The 19,370-nt window shown below is 44.2% G+C and overlaps 1 pseudogene; it reads left to right on the top strand.

The window, feature by feature from the left end:
* Window positions 1-526: 526 nt before the first annotated feature.
* LOC135273921 (small ribosomal subunit protein eS7-like) lies at window positions 527-1,158 on the top strand (annotated as a pseudogene).
* The last annotated feature ends 18,212 nt before the right edge of the window (window positions 1,159-19,370 follow it).

The raw sequence follows: 19,370 nt of genomic DNA, 5'->3' as shown, positions 1-19,370 counted from the left end.
ATTCAGAGCAGAAAAGATCATAAGAGCAAGTATGGTCCATTTCCAACTGTTCTTACTACAGACGAGGAAACAGACTCTGGCCTGCAAGAGATAACAAAGCCTCCAAATATACGGAAATAATGTTTTTAGCCAAGCTTCTTCCCATTGTCATATTCCTGGCCATGTGTGACTTTGAAATGACTCCGGAAGTTTTGGCCAAACATTCACACATCTAGGGCTTTTTGGAGAGCTCTATTCAATAGTATATTTTCTTGAGTCGCTGCTGAGTTATGAGCATTGGACAATCTTCACCCAGACAGGCGAGATCCTTCCTTTATGGATCTGAGGCTCTAATCAACAAAACAACAAAGGTAATTTCAGAGAATCAGTGCTCTGATGAGCATATGAAGGGTGATTTTATAGAGGGTATCAGGGCAAGGTAAGGTTAGGGATGCTGAAAGATAACAGTCAAGAAAGGTTTATTTGATTTATGAGCTCTCACGAGATGTGGGCCTCTTCTTAGGCTGGTGTTGGGAAGGAAAAGGCCATGTTCAATTCAAGCACCAGGATCGTGAAGCCCAATGGTGAGAAGCCAGACAAGTGCAAGTCCAGCATCTCCAGGGTCTCTGGAGCTGAAGATGAACTTGGATCTCAAGGCTCAGCTCAGGGAGCTGAATATAACAGCAGCCAAGAAACCTGAAGTTGACGGTGGTCAGGAAGCTATTATAATCATTGTTCCCATTCCTCAACTGAAATCTTTCCAGAAAATCCAAGTCCAGATAGTATGTGAATTGGAGAAAACATTTGGTGGGAAGAATGCTGTCTTTATTGCTCAGAGAATTCTGTTTATGCCAACTTGAAAAAAATGACACGAAAAATAAGCAAAAGCATCCCAGGAGCTGCACCCTAACAGTCACACATGATGCAATCCTTGAGGACTTGGTCTTCCCAAGTGAACTCGGGGGCAAAAGAATCTGTGTGAAACCAGCTGGCATTCAGCTCAGGAAGATTCATTTCAACAAAGTGCAGCAGAACCATGTGGAACACAAGGTTGAAACTTTTTGTGGTGTCTATAAGAAGCTCATGGGCAAGGGTATTAATTTTGAATTTCCAGAGCTTCCACTGGAAACAAAAATGACTAAAGTATATTCACATTTAGAAAAAGAAAGGTTTATCTGAAGAAAGGATGTTTGAGCAAATCTGCAAAATGAGACAGAGCTAAACCTGTGAAGAACACTCCACACAGAGGAACCTGCCAGTGCTGAAGGCCTGAGGCAGGGAAGAGCCAGTGCGCACTAACAGGGGGACGGTGGTTTGAGACGAGGATGCGGGTAAGCTGGGCCAGCTCTTGCAAATCCTCGTAGGCCACAATAAGATGTCTGGACCTCAATCCCAGTGCAGTGGGAAGCTGCTGAAGTCTAAGTGATGTGGTCTTATTCACAGAATGCCAGCTACAGAATGGAAATGTACAGAAAGACACAAGGCCAGGTAGGTGCAGAGAAATCAGTTCAGAGGGCCACGCAGTAGTCCCAGAAACAGACAACGGCTGGGACCAGAGTAGTATCCATGGAAACAAAGAGGCAGCCATGCTCTGCCGGATACTGACCACCATCAGCACCCACTGAGGAAAGACAAAGCCTGTCTACCCCATCTCCAGCAGGAAGGGAGCAAAGACTGTCCCTTCCAGCATCTCCAACAGGTACCATTCAGATCAGCGTGGAGGAGGCCCACTCCCCACTGAGGCAGCCCATCTAGGGACAACCATGGGGCTTCTCCATTTAGCCAAAAGCAAATGCCAGCAAGTATTCACATTCTACTCATTTACCTTACTGATGTGCAACCCACTCAAGAGTGGCCAAGTATTAGTAACCAATATACTACTGCCTTCAGCCAAGGAGCAGATGCAGCCATTCACTGACATTTCATGGAGTAGTGGTGCTTGGACTGTCGTGGCAGCCTGGGTTCTGCTCAGACAGGTCTGTTTTCAGTCCCATCTCAATCGGACAGTTGCCCTTGCAGAGACAGAATCTCCTCCATCACCCTGTGCAGTAAAGAAGGCACCACCCCCAGAATCTAGCAGCAGAATTGGCTGGTAGGTGGACACAGAGAGCATGAGTGTTCAGAGCCAGACCAAGGAGCACGGCAGTGGTTATGAGGCTGGCTCATGACTGAGTGCGTGAGCAGAAAGGACCTCCCTCCAAAGCCGGAATGTGGGCGAGAACACGAACTCTGGGTGAAATGACACACAGAGTCAGAGCATCTTCTGTAAATCATAGACCTACAGGCAGCAAAGGTCCAGCCAGGTGTCAAAACCACAGGCCAAGAGCCACATGGATGTCGCACTGCAACTTGGATAACCTGAAAAGAGAAGTCCTGCTGGACCCGAAGGAACATGGCTCCGTCAGCCACACCTGTCTGATGGTTTCCCCCCTGCCTGGGTGAGCAGGAATTAGAGGCTGGCTTCAGGTCTCCTCCAGCCTTCCTTATCAGTTGCCATAAAAATGTAAAGGAAATAGCAGCTGCTTTTCCTCTCAAGGTATGCAGAGTCCAAACAGCAGCAGATAAAAAAAATAATGTCGCCCTCTGGGGTTAAGCCACCACAAACACTATAATAGGCCATGTGGGAACAAACCAGGAGATTTTGATCAGAGAATATGCAAACCTCCAAACTCTCCTCAATGTGCCCTGAGCACAGACTCAAGGAGAAGCAGCAGTGACTGTAGTTTCCTGAGCAGAAACCTAGTGGTTTGAGTTGTTCCCACTTTGGAGAAGTCCTACAAGCAGCGGGGGATGAAAACTCAGTGCATTCATGATGAAAGGCGGAAGTAGTGAGCACCCAGGCTAGCCCAGGGGGATGCTGTCCTGACCCGCACTCACACCCTCCCTGGCGGTGTCACGTCCCACTGAAGGTGGTGGTGAGAGCCTGTAGCTCACTTAGTCAGATGCCATGTCTCACTTCGGGCTAATTCATGACTTCCCAAGAAATGATGGAGGCAGTTTATTCACACAGGGTTCAAGTGTACCACCTAGAAGAACAGAAACATGCATCATAAACAGTGGCGAAAAGAAACCTGTAAGCCTGCAGTGATTTAGAGACCCGCTGTCAGCAGCTGCTAAGAAGGAGAATCAGTCTTCTATGAGAAGCTCCGTTGGTACCTGGCGTCTGTCAAGGGTCTGGGGATCACATCAGGAGAATCCTCAGTACCCAGGGCTCTGTTGTCCATCTCAGGTGTAATTCTGAGCAATGACTTTGCAGGGAGGAAATATGACAACGTTCCCAGAGCTCTGTTGTGGCTAATTTATCACGCAGCATGACCTACTGACGGCTTCAGCCATGTGAAATGTATGGCAAAACATAGCCAAAGCGGAAGTTTTTTAACGTAACATTAATCACGTGGAAAATTTCTGAAAAGAGCTAAAAGAAATGACTAGCACGGACAAGTCTTTTGAAGCTGGTGGGTTAAAGGAGTGAGTTGAATGTCACTGCACTAAGATCTGTGGAAATTCAGACATTCAGAGCAAAGAAACTTTTCATCTGCAATGTGGAATGAGACACCTGTCATTCCAAAGCCACCTCCCAGCGCCAAGGACTTACAACACCCTCTCCTGTTTATTCCCTCTGGCCTCTCTCTCTCCAGGACCATAAGCTCTTTGAAGAAAGCTTCCTGTTTCATTCATTCTTTCCAGCTTCTAGAGCAAGTGCTTGATAAACACTTGCTAACTTGAAGCAGATTCTGGTAATAAAACTGCCCTAATTTCATCCACAGGAACTTCCAGGCCTCTTCTTGATAGCCCTTGATGGTTCCAGGAGGAGCTGCAACCTCTTCGAAGGTGTGAAGAGAGACCAGCTAAGAAACCCTGAACCTATCGTAGAGTACGGAGTTGCTGGAGGAGCCTGGCTCTGAGCCAGGTGCCACACAGAGGGCAGCGGCATATAGCAAGCCGACTAAGCACGTAGCAAGTCGACTCTGATCCTGGTCAGGGACCTACCACTCACCACCCACACAGCTCAGCCACGTTGTTTCACGACACGACACCTCAATGTCTCTATCTCTCAAATGGGTAGATAAAAAGCTCATTCCTTCCAGAAAAACGTCTGCCAAAGACAGCAACATACAGGGTTCCAAGCACTACACGGAAGATAAAGCACACGTTTTGCTCCTGGCCCTAGCTTTTGGCAAGACAGTTGGTCTTGGGTACCCTATTTTCTCCTGAGAAAAGAGAGGGTCTTTTCCTCTTCTATTCCTCTATACATCTATAGATATGGAAAACATACCTATGTTTTAGGTGATATCTTGTGTATTTTCTAAGTTGTTTTTCACGTATGATAGAACCCCTTCCCATTTAACACCTTAAAAAATAACTGGGTTTGCAAAATTTTCTGATAAAATGTGTATAATTAAATGCACTTGTGAACACTGTGATTATAGCACTGAGGTAAGATGATTTCTCCACAATTTCAATAACAGTTGGAAATAAGTACTTCCTACAACATTGAAATGTACAGTTTTATATCTCAAAATGCCAGTACTTTAACAGACGGAAACAGTCGTTGCCCCTTGGAGCTTACTACATGTGTTAAATTATCATTATTCTGATTATCATGCCATGATTATAATGTATTCCATTTAGCACTGTAGATTGTATTTGCTAAGCAGTTCTAGATAATTTTTTACTTATCCACTCAGTGGATAGCACCTGAGCAAAAAGTTAAGGACAAAATGTAAGCTTTTCATCTAAATAGACTTAATTTTCAATACTCAAAGCTAAGCCTTATTCTGCCTGAACAGAGCTGGCATGGTTTAATTCCTTTTGTCACAAGCTCCCTGGATAATAAGTTCTTAATTGCTTCTTAGATGGAAATATTAATCATGGGGCGGCCTTTAATAAGACCAAAATTATGGTGTTTCTTATCTTCAAAGGTTAATGGGGAAAAAATGATTTTTCTCTTCCTTTCTTCTCTGTCCTGATACACAGATTGTGTGGCACTAATCAGTTTTCCCGTTTAAATTCTATTTAAGCTAATGTGTCATTTATCCTGAGAGATTCTGAGTTCCTCGAGGAAGGAAATTGTGTCTGATTTACCTGTGAATTTGCCACAGAAGCTAGATCCAATAACTGGCACAACCTGATTGCATACAAACACAACTGATTGATGTAAACTTGGGAGATCACCTTGACAATTGTGTCACTGCAGCTGCTTGATTGTGTGACAGTTGCTCAGTTGCTTGGCTGTTCAATAGACTGGTTTGGAGGAGAGGGTGGGGCTTAAAAGTTAATTATTCTCTAATAGTAATTAAACCTCAATCTTGTGATTCATTCTGTGCTCAGCACTGAAGATTCAGAATAAAAGGCATGTTTCCTGTCCTCTCCCACAGAATGTTGGGAGAAGCTACATTATAAAAAAGATAAATTAACAAAACAAACTATGAAGCACTGTAACCGAAGTAGAAACAGTATGTGTGTCCTACACATCCTGCCCAATGTGGCCCTCTTAGTTTGACAAGTGTATGGAGAGTTTACATTCACTGTGCCAGTGTATGGTGTAAGAAACTTTTTCTTTTTTTTGAGACAGAGTCTTGCCCTGTCACCCAGGCTAGAATGCAATGACATGATCTCAGCTCACTGCAACTGCCACCTCCTGAGTTCAAACGATTCTCCTGCCTCAGCCTCCTGAATAGCTGGGATTACAGGTGCCTGCCACCAAGCTCAGCTATTTTTTGTATTGTTAGTAGAGACAGGGTTTCACCATGTTGGCCAGGCTGGTCTTGAACTCCTGATCTCGTGATCTGCCCGGCCCAGCCTCCCAATGTGCTGAGATTACAGGCATGAGCCACTGTGCCTGGCCAAGAAACCCTTTTATAGCACTATTCAATCTGTAGATGCTTAAGACCTCTGGGGGAAGAAAGTGTTCTCAGAGGAGTAGAATCAATTTGCATAAACAAGGGGTCAACTGGTCTCCCACCCTTGGAAAGTGAGGCAGGTGCCATACACACAGAGCTTTCAGACAGAACTACTTCCAGGGTTCTGGTGGTAAACACGGCAAGTAGAAGTTTGATTTGCTCTTAAGTTTGTTGAAGAGATAAGAGATACAGCAGGATTTTTGCAGTATATGGTGCAGGGACTTCAGTGAAACACAAGAAGCAGCTTGGGATAAGCTGATTTAGAGAACTATCTAAATGAGACGATCAGTGTGGGTTGCAGGGCAGGGAATAGGCCCTATATTACAAAAGTGTAAGATCAAGATATAAGAATAAGCAGCTAAAAAGAAAACAAAAACCAGCTAAGAGACAGTGTGCATGTGTGGGTGGGTGGGTGTATGGGTGTTCAAATTTAAGATTCAACAAATATAGAAAGGAAAGAAATTGCCAAAATTGTGTGTTGGTTATGAATTTGGAAAAAATAATAACTTTGAGTTTCTCCTGAAATCATATTCTAAATAAATTTCTAAATGTATTACAGAGCTACAAATTAAGATATTAAATTCCAATTATAGAAAATAAGACTGTAAAATTGAATATCAAGTATGTAAATTTAGAAGTAATAGACAAATCACAAAGAATAGATCATCAGATTTAATTACATACAATTAAAGTTTTTGCATAGCTAAAGAAACCAAAATAAAAAGGCAAATGAGAAAAGAAATGCTTCTGTAAATATACCTTCAGAGAAAAAGAGGAGGTAATGATTTTATTCTGTGAGGAACAAAGGAGCATCAATTTTAAAAGAAAAACAAAGAGCAGATGAATAAGTAAAATATTCTCAAGAAATGAAAGATTATCATTATTGTTCTAATTATTATTAAATAACATTTAACAGTGATTACTGCCTGGAATTATGCTAAATATTGCATATACATCACTCTGAGTCTTTCTTGTAAAAACTGCCTAATAATGGATTCAATTCCCAACAAATGATCAAAATTAAAAATCAGATATGAAAAGTTGTGATAAAAGATTAGTAGTGATTAATCTATTTAAATATGGAACTAAAACTAAATAATTGTGGAATTTAAACTAGAATGTGCAGCCGGGTGCTGTGGCTCACACCTGTAATCCCAGCACTTTGGGAAGATGAGGCAGGTGATCGCTTGAGGTCAGGAGTTCGAGACCAGCCTACCCAACGTGGCAAAACCCCGTCTCAAATAAAATGCAAAAATCAGCTGGATGTATTGGCACAAGCCTGTAATCCCAGCACTCTGGGAGGCCAAATCAGGTGGATGACTTGAGACCAGGAGTTTGAGACCAGTCTGGTCAATATGGTGAAACCCAGTCTCTACTAAAAATACAAAAATTAGCTGGGCATGTTAGCACAAGCCTGTAATCCCAGCACTTTGGGAGGCCAAGGCAGGCACATCACTTGAGGCCAGGAGTTTGAGACCAGACTGGCCAATATGGTGAAACCCCATCTCTACTAAAAATACAGAAATTAACTGGGCGTGGTGGCACATGCCTGTAAATTCCAGCTACTCAGGAGGCTGAAGCAGAAGAATCATTTCAACCTGGGAGGTGGAGGTTGCAGTGAGTCAATGGCATGCCACTACACTCCAGCCTGGGTGACAGAGCGAGACTCCGTCTCAAAAACAAAAAATAGCAATTTAAGGAAAGAGCTCCATTTCTCTCTATTTCTAAGAGTCATGGATAGGATGTTCTCATAGGCAGCAAGCTGTGAGAGCAGTTCCTTTCTGAGGAAAAGTCTTAAAACAAAGGATACATAGGGTATGAGGAAGTGTTATGTAAAACTGGAATTTTAAATTACTAAAGTGACTAAAATAAATCCAGTTGTTGGAGAAGAAAAGTAGGAGCTCAAGGGGAGTAGTAGGAAAATAAAGCATTAGAGGGAAAGAAAATTAATATTTCTTTTAGAATATGTGACAGAAAAAGTAGTAGAGAACATAAAGGCAAATCAGAACTTTCCAATTAAAACAGGTGAATAGTTTCTATCAAGCCAGCAGATTTAAAGACTGGGTAAAAGAGGAAAGAGTTAAAATAAATGGCAAACTTTAAATAAAATGAAATGAAATGGATAAAATCAAGGCTACCCCAAGTCATCCAGAATTTCTAGATCAATAAGTGGACCCTTAGACGGCATTAAATAACAGCACTATATTCTTCGTTGTTCACAAGAAATACCTCTAGTGCAGAGTGACAAGCATTAAAAATGGGGAGACAGAATGCCAGCAAATGAAAACAAGCAAGCAAATGGCATAGAAACAATAGAGATAATCTCAATGTCAGCAAATCTCAACTTAAGGTCCAAAGCATTTAGCAGGATAAATGGTATGCTGATACAAGATTCAATCCATGATGACATTATAACAGTCATTTGTACTTTGTACCAAATAACATAGCAACCAAATCCAAACCTCCTGTAAATACAATACAATTTGAACAAGTTGCAATTTGAATTTAAAATATCAAGATACTTCTCTAAAACTTTCATAGCTCAAGTTGACTAAAAGAATGAGGATTTGAATAAGGATATAAACATTTACTGCTTAAATGATTAATTGACTGTCTTCATATAGCCAAGAACCTTTACAACACTGATCATATCTTCAGCCAAAAAAAAGTCTTCGTCAAATTCCAAAATTCAGATTTACAAGCAACAGTCTGATCATGATTCAATTATATTACAAATCAACAATTAAAATATCATAAAAAATAGAATTCTTAAAAATTAAGAAAACAGGCTAAATTTAAAAAGAAATCAAAATCAAAATTACAAATTATTTAGCGAATGATGCATGAAAGGACAGAACTCAACCTAACTGATGTGGGAATGCAGTGTGTGGTAAACAGTATTGGCTGGTGGTGAACCAGGCTGCCTAGAGCTGTGTGGTTCTGAGAAAGTGACTTAACCTCTCTGTGTCTCAGTGTTCTCAGCTACAAAATGGTGATAATAGCACTTCTCCACAGGGTTGTGGAGAAGATCAAATGAGAATCCACAGGAAACATGAAGGAGTCAAGCATACAACTGTTCTCAAATGATTTGTGTCTGTTGTTGTTTCATTCCTCCCTTCTCCATTCTGCTTATCCCATTTCTCTTTCTCATTTTAAAAATTCTCTGCAATGTGTTTCTATCACTTTTGTAATAAAAAATACATTAAAATGTCCAATGGAGCTATTTCATTGCTAATCCCATTATTAATAAAACTCAAAGGGAAAAGACTTCAACTGACTAAGAAATATAATCATTCCCTAGGTCAGCATAATCTGATATTCATCATCGTTTCTGCTGGTGGCAGGATGTCAAGGGTGGGGGAGGGTGCAAATCAATGCAGAGCTGTTGAATCTGTTGCCATTTCAAGTAAGAAAAAAGTGTCCTCATCAAGGCCCAGCTTCTGAGAAGGCGGCCTCCTGGGTGGGTCCTACCATAATTTCTATGACTGGAGCTACTATCTTCTTTGCCACAGGGTGAGCTGTAGTAGGGTAGAAAGCAAACACAGCCTGCAAGACTTCCAAAACCCTGATCTCCAAAGAAAGGAGAGAAGATATTGGTGTAGGCTTTTCCCCAAACCTCATGTGACCCCTCCCAGGCTAGAAACAGTCTGCAGAGGGTGGCCAGTGAGAGAGAAAACTCATGTTCTATGAGTCCCAATACAGAAAACACCCAGGCAGCATGCCCAGCACCTGAAAAGATGCCCAAACAGAACTGGCTGTGGGACTCACTGAGGCAGGGGCCAGAGGGGGCGGTCCCCAAGGGGCACCTGGGTCAGGACCCTGGAGGCCATGCCAGATGAAAAGGTCAGGTGCCAGCAGAACCTGACTCTGAGGACAGACAGTGCAAGGGCCAGATGGACACTCACTAGCAGACATTGGTCCCGTGGAAGCCCTGGGGTCTCCACACAATCTTGGGTGGCTGGAAACCCCAGGAAAGAGTGACAATGCTCTATTGCCCAATGGAACAAAAGCTCAAAGTGAAAACTGATTTGGAAAATAAGTCTCTTCTTGTGCACCTGTCTGCTGAGTGAAGCTTAGACTTGCCCCACGCTCTAGGCAAACTCTGCCAAGTCCCATGTCGGGACTACGCATAGAGGTGATACAGTGGCCCTGACAGGAAAGCTCCTCTGGAGTCTATAACCAGGCCTTTCTCACCAGGGATCATGGCTAGGTGGGGATTCCTCTCTTCTCACAGATCTTTCCAGGAAACAGACCTTAGAGACTGAAGTTCAGCTTTGCTGCTCTGTGCTGTGCTCTCCTGTGAAGACCACTGCCAACATCCTTCCATTCGTCTCCCACTTTACAGACGAGCAGATTGAGAAGTGAGAAAAAACACGACATCCTTAAGACCAAGCATCAGTTAGAATGGAACTGTAGCTGCCCAGCGGGGATAATGAATGGAGAGGCTTCTCTCTTCTCAGGCACAGACAGCCTGCTCCTCCTCACAACCCAGGGACTCAGCCTCCCTCACCCTCCCCAGAGCCGCACGTACTGCTCACGCCACTGCCTGGGCTGTAGCATGGGACACTGCCACAAAGACATGACCACGGCCCCTTCACATTGTCAGGGTTTTACTTCTGGTCCCCTAAGAGTAACCTGCTAGTTGAACAGGCACAGCTCATGCGATACAATCACAGATAAACTTTATCTTTGTCTCCAAGTCCCTGTATTTTTTCACGTAATTGTAACACCGTGTAAGTAGATGGGATGCATCTTGGACTCTCTCTCCCTCCCTGCTATAGACTGTCCTCCACATCCTCCAAGCTCCTCCTAGGCTCTGCCTGTGTGCATGCAGCATGTATGAATGAGCATCTGTTCGAACTGTTTCCATTGATATGTAACGGTTACATTTTTAACAATAGCATCTACATCTTGTTATACAAAGAATATTGTGTCATCTCTAACACAATGACCTTCTGCAGGCATCACCACAGACATTGCACAGAGGAGAAAATGGAAGCCCAAAGGGGTAAAAGTAACACGGGGCACAACTACTAGAGGTTGTAGCTAGCAGAGAATAGTAGCAAGTTTTGAATCCACACTAAATCTAAACTATACTATGTAAAATAGTTATTGCTTTCCCTAGCTTAAATTGCCTGAAACCCTTTAAATTTGCCCAGTGGGATTAAGTTTTCACGGGTCCCTAAGATAAATCTCAGGATGTTCCTGGTCATTTCTGGTTATTATAAAGTCATTTAAAATCATACAGCTCAGTCTTGATGAAGAAACTAGAAGGTCTGGCTCTATATAACAATCAACACTACAATCTTAATTTGAAAATAAGACTTAACCTCTTCCTCTTCTAGGGTTTCCTGCTGGTACAAAGCTTTTCTCTTCTCACTCTCCTATTTTCTAACCTGTCAGCTGCTATTTCTTTTAATTTTTGAATACAAAATTTCCCAGCCTATGCAAATATAAAGAGAATAGTATAATAAACTCATCACTCACCTTCAACAATCACTCATCTCACCAACTTATGGCCTATCTTGCTTCAACTATCCCCCACCCAACATTATGTGGCTGTTTCTTTATATATATCTGTAAATCTACGTGTGTGTACATCACATGATATACACATTATTTAGTTATATTTACACATTATAAGAGAGGACGTTGGTATTTGACTTTCTGTTTCTGAGTTGTTTCACTTAAGATAATGGCTCCCAGTCGTATCCATGTTGATGCAAAAGACATGATTTCATTCTTTTTCATGGCATATAGTAGTCCTTGGTGTATATATACCACATTTTCCTTATCTAGTCATCCACTGATGGACACTTAGGTTGATTCCATATCTTTGCTATTGTGAATGGAGCTGTGATAAACATACGAGTGCAGGTGTCTTTGTGATATAATTATTTCTTTTCCTTTGGGTAAATACCTAGCAGTGAGATTTATGGATCAAATGGTAGTTCTGTTTTCAGTTCTTTGAGAAATCTCCACGCTGTTTTCCATGGAGATTGTACTAATTTACAATTCCACCAACCATGTATAAGTATTCCCTTTCCTCCTCATCCTCACTACCATCTAGTTTTTTTACTTTGTAATAATGGCTACCGTTTCTGATCCCTCCAGTATTGCACCAGGAAGAGTTAAGAGAGCAGGGAAACTTCTCTTATAACAGTGTTGTGAGCACGGTCCTCAAAGACAGAGGCTGTGTTCACAAGCCCTGGTGCTCTAGTGGGGAGACTTCGAGAAGAGAATGGCAGGCAAATGTGGCCTCAGGCTTCACATCAGACCATCACCTCTGCCACACGAGAAGATCCCCAAAAGTAAATTGGAAAGAGGTTAAGTCGCCTCGGGGAAGCTCATCTTTCTGAGCTTCAGCTGTCTCATGTTGAAAGTTCAAATGACTACATAAGCTTTTTCTGGGTGGGGGTAGGGTTGAGGACTCAGTGAGCTGATATACAAAAGAAAATATTTTGTAAAATGCAGAGTATGAGGCCGGGCATGGAGGCTCACACCTGCAATCCCAGCACTTTGGGAGGCTGAGGCAGGTGGATCACCGGAGGTCAGGAGTTAGAGACCAGCCTGGTCAACATGGCGAAACCCCTTCTCTACTAAAAATACAAAAATTAGCTAAGCATGGTGGCAGACACCTGTAATCCCAGCTACTTGGGAGGCTGAGGCAGAAGAATCATTTGAACCTGGGAGATGGAGGTTGCAGTGAGCTGAGATCCTGCCACTTCACTCCAGCCTGGGTGAAAGAGCAAGATTCTGTTTAAAAAAAGAAAAAAATGCAGAGTGTGATTCAATGAGAGGGATTTGAGAGCTGAATAAATTATAGATTCATACTATATAGTTATTATTATTTATATCTCAATGGCCATGCTAGTTATATCATTCTTCTAATATTATATATAAACCTCATCATAAACTATATCTAACCTCCCAGTAAATCCTGCCAGCAATGACTTCAGAATATTTCAAAAATTCTTCCACCTCTCTCGACTCCAGCTGCCCGCAGGGTCCAAGCCTCCATCCACGGCCTCCTCATGCCCTGCTATCTCCTCTTCTCAAAGTCAGCCTTTTTGCAAAAGGTTATTATTTTTTTTAATTGTGCTAAAATAGATGACACTTTTTTATGTTTTGTAGAGATTTTAGTGAGGTATAATTGGCAAATAAAAATTGTATCCATTTAGATATACAACTTGGTATTTTGATACACATCTCCATTGTGAAACAATTACCACAATCAAACTAATTAATTTGTCCAACACCTCACATAGTTATACTCTGTGTGTGTGTGCACGTGTGTGTGTATGCATGCATGTGTGTGTATAACACTTGAGATCTACACTCTTGGTAAATTTCAGGTATACAATACAGTACTGAGAACTACAGTCTCCACGCAGTACATGAAATCTCCAGAATTTATTCATCTTGCAAAACAAAGTTCATACTCTTTGACCAACATCTCTCCATTTTTTCCACCTCCCAGCCACCATTCTTCTCCCTGACTCTATGAGTTTGACTGTTTCAAATTCTACATATAAGTGAGACTATGCAGGATTTGTCTTTCTGTGTCTGGCTTATTTCACTTAACATAATGCCTTCCAGGTTCATCCACGTTGTCACAAGCCGCAGTACTTTCTTCTTTTTAAAGGTTAATTCAGGATTTTAGTGCAGTAGCACTGGGATGAACCGGGAGCTCACACAATGTGTCAGAAATAACTCCATCAAAGCTGGAACATTTTTTCTCTGCCTAGATGCAAAAGAAAACATTTTGTAAAATGCAGAGTGTGAGGCCAGGCACAGTGGCTTACACCTATAATCCCAGCACTTTGGGAGGCCGAGGCAGGTGGATCACCTGAGATCAGGAGTTACAGACCAGCCTGGTCAACATGGCGAAATCCCATCTCTACTAAAAATACAAAAATGAATTGAGCGTGGTGGCAGACACTTGTAATCCCAGCTACCCGGGAGGCTGAGGCAGGACAATCACTTGAACCCAGGAAGTGGAGGTTGCAGTGAGCTGAGATTCCACCACTTCACTCCAGCCTAAGTGAAAGAGCAAGACCTTGGTCTTCATCTTTTTTTTTCCCCCAAGCATCCTAAATGAACTGGTTCCAGTGTAAAGAATACTATTCTCTTTATATCTGTATATGCTAGGGAATTTGCATATTCAAAAATGAAAAGAAATGAAAGAAACAGCAGCTAACAAATGTTAAAAGGCTACCTTGAAGGAGCCCCCTTCTAGTCCACAAGAACTCCACCATGGCAGAAATTCTGCACCTCGCCGCTAACTCAATATTCCTCGATGCCTCTTTATGGAAGTTAAAGTGGTCAGAAGCTGAGTGTGTGTGGATAGCGCTATTGATTCTTCCTTCCTTGGAGGGACGAGGCTGTCAAATTACAAGGCTACAAAACAGGCTAGCTGGCCTGGCAGGGGTGCCCCCACCAACTCCACATGGCTCTTTCCCAGCCTGTCTCTCACCACAGTGGCTCAAAAGACCCTCGTTTCTCTGTCCTCTGCTATGGACCTTCCACACTCGGGAAGCCACAGCACCTGCACCAACCAGCCCAAGGTCAGTTTCCGCTGATCTTATTTTTAGGCCTGATGCTACTCCTGAAGAGAAAATAAAAGCAAATAAAATGTAGACCATTGCAACTGATCTCCAGTCATTTCAGAATGTTGCTACAACAATCAACGGGGGCTTGACAGCCAGCATCTTTCCTCCCCATACCTCCTCCAGCTCACTTCTGTGAATGAACAGGACCATTCCAATGGCATCTGCACCATCGTCTACACAGGGATTCTGTCCAAAGCCTTTGAGAATGGAGCTACTCAGGGCCCAGCACCAGGCAGGCAGCTCTGTGCACGTGGCCTGTTAACTGACACACCAGCCCCGCCCCCTCCAAGCCAACCTTGGTCCTAAGATTGACAGATAGAGGAAGGCTGAGCAAGGAACTGATCACTGTCACGCACATGAACACAAAGAGAGAAGGAAAGTGACCTACAAAATGTTTTGAAAGAAAGTTTTACAACTTGGATTTTTCCTACTTCCCTGTGAAGTGTTGGGAGACTCCTCAGTAGCCTCTGCAGTTTAATAGGAGAAATCTGATTTTGGTGGCCCTGCCCGGTTCCCCTCCAGGATCCTCAGGGACCTGGTGTACCCTCACCCCTCACTCCCTCCCAGCAGGGACCTGGATTCCTGTTCAGTCCAGTGCTGTCATGTTCTTTCCCCCTTAAGGATTCCAAAATGAACTGGTTAGAATATGCATGCTGAGTTATGAGTGACAAACACAACGTATGGGCTCACTGGACAGAAGACTGAAGTTCTGTTGACGTCAGCTCTGGGTCCTGAGATGGCTACACTGGGACCCCAGCCCATCACGCAGCCTCAAGTCTAGTGACAATACCAATAATGAGCACAGACCACATAAGAGCCAGCACACGCAGGTACTAGCCAGAGGTCTCACGGAGGCACAGGCAAAACCCATGTGTATGTAGACACGAGATGGTTAAATATCAAAACCCTTGACAGGTACCAGTGTGTATGCTTGATTGTGCCACAAAAGGAATAACTTTACAGAAAATGACTTCTAGGTAATAGGTAGCAAGTTCAGAGCTGTTCTATTTCCACCTGAAGCGAGGCCGCCTACAAAACCCTTCACACGCCAGCAGCTCGGAGAGAGAAAGGCGTTTGTAACAGGCAACTGCTGTGGCCATTAATTGCTGAGTGTGTACAGACAAAAAGCCTCCTCTGTGGCCTGAATCTCTGCTGCAAAGAATAGCCAGAGCTGGGCCTGCAGAAATGCAGTACATGACAAAACACAGGCACGGGGACCGAGCAGCAGCCGGTTCTGCCCACAGACGAGTTCTACATAGCACTCTCGCTTTCCCCAGATCCCTCTAGTCTCAGGGGAAATCCTTCCTGCATGTTTGTCCCAGTTGCTCATTTTGTCTGCCCCAAATCCCTTCTCTTCTTTGAGGCTAAGACCTTGAGAAATAAATCCATAAAGACCTGCTGGCTATTTCCACGGTCAGTTCTTCCTCATCCCTGAAGATCAGAATCCAAGCATCAGCTTAGATAGAGGAAGGGAAGAAAAGGAAGTAGTTTGCCCATATCAAAGCATTACACCCATGAAGACTCTACCTGCGTCAGGAGGCCTGGATCCTCCCTTGTTCTGCCGCTGATCATTCTTGTGGCCTGGGTGAACCCCTTCCCTCTCTGATCCCTGGGTTCACCTGCTTGTATCCCACAGAGGCAGAGTTCACAGTTCCCTCCCAAATACATATGTATCCTTAAGGCCAGGAACTGTATAGTTTGGAAGATGATGCAAAATTAACATGTGCTTAATGAAAAAAGTTACTGCTTTTTTAATAGTTCTAAGTATCATAAGTATAATTATAACTGTTCCAAATGTATTGCACACATTGCTCAGTTAATCCTTATAGCACCTTGTGAGAAAGACACTATTTTGGTTTTTGGTTTAAAAAACACAAAGCAGAAATTTGAGGCACAGAGAAGGCAAGTCACTTGCCCAAGGTCACACAGCTTGGAGTGGTAGAATTATGACCCAAATTCAGGCAGTCTAGCGCAGGGCTCCTCACTCTTCACTGCCGGGGGGCTGCTCTTGCTGGAGACACACTTCAAGACAGTGGGAGTGCGGTAATATGCAGATATCATTCAGTGCCAGCCTCCCCAGCTGCCCACCTCTCGGCTCCCTCGGGCCAATGCAAATCAGGTGACCACACGATGGAGAAGAGGACTAGGGCTGGGGTCCAGCCAGGCACATGGACACAGACATGCTGGTTGTGAAACTGACAAAACATTTCCAAGCTGGCTGACAAAAAGTCACTGCCCCAATCCACCTACCCCCTGGCCTGGTCACCAAGCCCCTCCCTACTCCGCACTCAGGATCCAGCCATTAAAGGGGTGACCCTAGGCCTTAGACGGGGCCCCCAAGAGGCACCTACCAATATGGCAGCTGCAGGCAGAGAGGTTGCTGCAGTGTGCTCTGTCAGCACTGCCCTAGCCCAGGGTTCTTCCCAAAGTCCTTCAGGCGTTCGCAGGTGAACAAGGAGACTGAAGCCTTCAGTGTCCAGCTGAGCCTCTTTCCTGCCTTCTCTGTGTGGGGACTGACTCCTGGCCAGCTCTGGCCTTTGGTACCTGGTTTTCTGCCCAGGCTGGTGGTTGGCTGTGCTCCTGGGTGGCACGGTTCCTGCTCATCCTTCCCCTGGAGCTGGACTCTACTATTTCCCATGTATGGGTACCCCAGTCTGCCACTGGCACCCCAGCTGGAAGCCACAGCTCCCTTTCTTCTCCCCCTCACATCAGCCCTTCCAAATTGCCTGGGGTTTCAGGCCTGGTGGCTTAGAGAGCAGATCTCTCTCCGCGAAGGGGATGGGTATCCCTGTGGCCCTTGGTTGGTGCCTTCCACCCACCAGTATAGGCTGCCCCACTCCTCACTCCCTGCTAGAAGCTCTTTTCCCCCATTTAAATCCCATTCGGCATTATTGGAAAACATGCCCAGCATTAGTGTGATGTGCTGTATGCTCAGCTGATGGTAATAACAACCACTTAGCTCTAATAACTGCGTGTCAGACGCTGTCCCTAGGTGCTTTATATTTATTAAGTTAATCCTCATGGTAAACCCATGAGGTAAGAATTGTTACCATCTCCATCTTACTGAAGAGGACTCTGAGGCACAGAGAGGCTATGGAACTCACCATATCACACAGCAAGTCATAGAAGTGTCTGGAGTCAGATCCAGTCCCTGTACCCGCAACTGCCACACTATGGCTGACATGCTACAGTACAAAGGGATGAGTGCCAGGGCAGGAAAGACCGCAGACATACCATTTCAAGTCCAAACAGGAATATTTAGGAAAATGTTAATAATTAGTTTATCCCAAGACTTTTACATCTCAGGGGCAGCTTTGAAACAAATGAAACTGACCAGCTGGGAAACAGGCCCAGGTTTCCAGGGAGAATATTCCTTTCTTGGCTACTGGGGGGTCCTTCGCCCTGTTCCAGGGAGAGTTCCAGGCTGCCTAGAAGCAGAGCATTCCGGCTGGCCCCAGCCTTGCCCACTGGCCACCCCTGCCTGCCAACAAGCCAACGGCCATGCAGAAGCTTTATTCTCTCCAGAAGATGTGCGTGAAGCCGGTTTCTAGATGAGAACAAACACCCTCTTTCTCAATCCTCCGGAGAGAAGATGCCGTGCCAGACAGGAGTCCTAGCAGTGCAGGCAGAGTCCCCTACTGGGGACTTGCAATTTGGGAGGAAGCCTCGCGCAGACAGGTTTTCCAGCCCGAGCCTGCTCTCCTCGGATACTCGGCTGCGCGGCGCCACCTGCTGGACAGACCAAAAGTCTCCTCTTCGGCTGCGGCACCAGAGACCCCGGGCTTCCCTGAGGCCACCTTCAGCTCCTCCAACCCTAACCCTGGCCAGCAGGAAGGGGGAGATCTTCGCCTTTCACAGAAAGCTTGTGCCGTGGGCAATAGTCTCCGCATCTGGACATTTCACATGATCAATCAGTTGCAGGATTGTTCATTTATTTATCTCTATTACTTGTCTTTTTCTGATTCCCAGGGCTCTGACTTCTCCCAGGTTACCCTCATGTCACTCCTTGGTTAGGGACACTAATCCTTTAAACTATTTGAGTCTCGGCTTCCCCATTTATCAGGATGGCGCAGGGATATTATGAACTAGAGAAAACTCCATCCTAGGTTATTGCACACCTGCCTAGATGGAGCCAGGTGCTAGGCTCACCGCCCGGTGGCCCCTGGTGTCTGCAGATGTTCTCAAGCTCTCGGATATTGCTAGAACATGCCATTTCCTCTGGGCAGGGTGTACAGAGCACTGAGCTCTTTTGAGCTGAGGGTTCTCGGCAGTTCCTGAACCCTCCTACCTATGGAATTTGAAGAGCGCAAGACGCAAATCAAAGTCCTAGAAAAACAACAAATTCCTACATAACATTAACTCTCAGAGGAGTAAAATCAATAATATTCACAAATTTAACACATTTCATATTTCTTCGTGGATGTTATACCTGAAATGCCCAGGTCTATTCTATTTCACTTAATGTTTTTTTTTTCCTTTTTGCTCCTTGTTCCAAGCCCATTCTTATCTGTTATAAGCTGAATTCATGTTTCATGTTTTAATACGTGGATATGTGGAGATAAGGCATTTAAAGAGGTGATTAAGTTAAAAGGAGGCCATTAGGATGTGCCCTAATCCAATCTGACTAGTGTCTTAAAAGAGGAGGAAATGTGAGCACACAGAGACACACCAGGGGTGTGTGTGCAGAGGGCAGACCATGTGAGGACGCAGGGTGAAGGCAGCCTTCTGCAGGCCAAGAGAGGCCTCAGAAGAAACCAACCCTCCTGACATCTTGATCACAGACTTCTAGCCTCCAGAACCATGCGGAAATACATTTCTGTTGTTTAAGCTACCCAGTCTGTGGCATTTTGTTATGGCAACCCTGGCAAACTAATCT

The sequence above is a fragment of the Aotus nancymaae genome, unplaced genomic scaffold, assembly GCF_030222135.1.
Source record: "Aotus nancymaae isolate 86718 unplaced genomic scaffold, 86718_ANA_hifiasm-v0.15.2.pri h1tg000010l, whole genome shotgun sequence".
Lineage (NCBI taxonomy): Eukaryota > Metazoa > Chordata > Mammalia > Primates > Aotidae > Aotus > Aotus nancymaae.
Note: the sequence above shows the minus strand (reverse complement) of the source record. Positions and strands in the feature narration are given on the sequence as shown.